Here is a 2,252-nt window from a genome sequence, read left to right on the forward strand (position 1 = left end):
ATATATATATAGATATACGTTGAAATGTATAGGTATGTATATATGCGTGTGTGGACGTGTATGTATATTCATGTGTATGTGGGTGGGTTGGGCCATTCCTTCGTCTGTTTCCTTGCGCTACCTCGCTAACGCGGGAGAAAGCGACAAAGTATAATAATGATAAATGAAAATATATGTATATATATATATATATATATATATATATATATATATATATATATATATATATATATATATATATATATATATACATATATATATATATATATATATATATATATATATATATATATATATATATATATATATATATATATATATATATATATAGTAAGTAGACAAACGCTTATAGAGGCTGAAATTTGGATGGCAATCACTGTTACAAACAAACAACCAGCCAGAGGTCAAGGTTGTAGGCAGATGGTCAACACTTGGCTGGATGACACTTTCCTAGATCGCGATAAATGGTACGTATTACGTCATTCAAAATAGCCTCCATAAAGATCATCTGTAAGACACACAGAATCAATGATTCGCAACTACTTGGACGATTATGTTGCTCTTAGTGTCGATTTATATGTCTTGAAGGTCAAAGATTAAGAATGTGAGAAGAAAATTACTCCCTGATCATGTTTTGATCTACAGTACCAACAAATAAGGTAAATCTATGCATACATGTGTGTGTTGTGTATCATACATTTACAAATGCAGTCGCTTGATCTGTTCCCAATTGCGGACTGTCACATTATTTCTATGGTGTCTTCTGTAAGCTATCGGATCAATAATTCGCCGCAGGACTGCAGCATCCCTCTGCGTCATAGCCACCAGCAGGGATGCATATCTGCTGGGATTTGAAGCAGTTGCAAGCTGTTGTTTTGCACTCCTTGCAGCCTCAAGCGACGAGCTCACCGTAGGCAGCTGGTACAGCAGGTAAGGACATCCAGACATCCGATTTCTTTCCATCATCTTGTTGAAGTTGCAGTTGTCAGCTGCCAACCCCAACTTTGGCTGGTAATTTGGTCTTGCGTAATGTAGTAGGAAAGTATCCTCTGTGGGTGGAGGGCTTTTCCCTCACCATTTTCCCTCTCCGGAGCCCGTTGAGCCTTGCTTTGTTGACACCAACACAGCAGTCAGGAGCAGAGTAGAGATATGCTCTAATCTGCCCTCACGCCTAACACCATTCATGAGGTGTGGATGTTCGCTGAATACCTTCTAAGAAGTCTTGTTGCCAAACTCCACGAAATAGATTGTATCTTTTCCAGTCAGCGCCCGTTACACCGACAGATTACGTTTCACAATAGTCTGATAACTTTTATTCTCATGCTATGGGAAGCACCGCCCGTCATGGGCAGTTACACTAATCGTCGAGAGAACAGTTTTACGAAAGATATGGAGAAGGAACACCTCCAAAGAACACAATTATCCGCATATATACTGCCTTTGTAGCCTCGAGCCCGTGGAGAATGAGGCGGGTGTCCGCTTCTTCATGAGCATACGTTAGACTGGATGAATTTCCTTGGAAGAATGGGATCCTGACTCAACCTATTGCCAGTTCACAGCCACAGGGTATTTCGTGGCATTGCCTTATCATACCATTGGATTGGGATACAGCAAGATCTGCTTCATTCCCAGACAAAGGTAACAACTGTAGTTGTGGAACCTTGCCTTGTCTAATGACCTTACGAATTTGTCTCTTGGTATTCTTACCTCGCTTCATCCCCGTTTGCGTTGTAATAAAACTGCCAAAAATGATGTCTATTTTGGTAGTACCTCAAGTGAAGTGTACAAAGGCTTCTGAATAATAAGTAAATGACTTCCAGCCAGTAGGATATCTTAAACTTTGAACCATCTCTTGCCCATCGACAAGTACACATTCACCAAAGATGGGGGTTGGCTACGTGACTTGGTATTGTCTCTACCTGCACATCAGCAAGAAGGATGCCTGCCATATCAGAAGGAGAGGGAGGTAAGACTGACACTTTGAAATGAAGGATATTTGACATGTCAACCACTCGTCCACATTGTCGAGTATTTACCAGTCTCTGAAAAAAGCGTATGTCACCTTTAATGACTGTTGTGACTTATGCTAGTGTTCACCACACACTCGCGTAAGTTCGCAGAAGTTATTGAGATACATGTTTTCACTGAGACAAAGACTCGCACTGTTTTCTCATCTGAGTTTCACACGTTCGGGAACGGGATTCATTCCGTTCGACTTTCTTGTCATTAGATCTGTCTGTTTATATATTGTG

This window comes from Panulirus ornatus, chromosome 69 (assembly GCF_036320965.1).
Source record: "Panulirus ornatus isolate Po-2019 chromosome 69, ASM3632096v1, whole genome shotgun sequence".
NCBI lineage: Eukaryota > Metazoa > Arthropoda > Malacostraca > Decapoda > Palinuridae > Panulirus > Panulirus ornatus.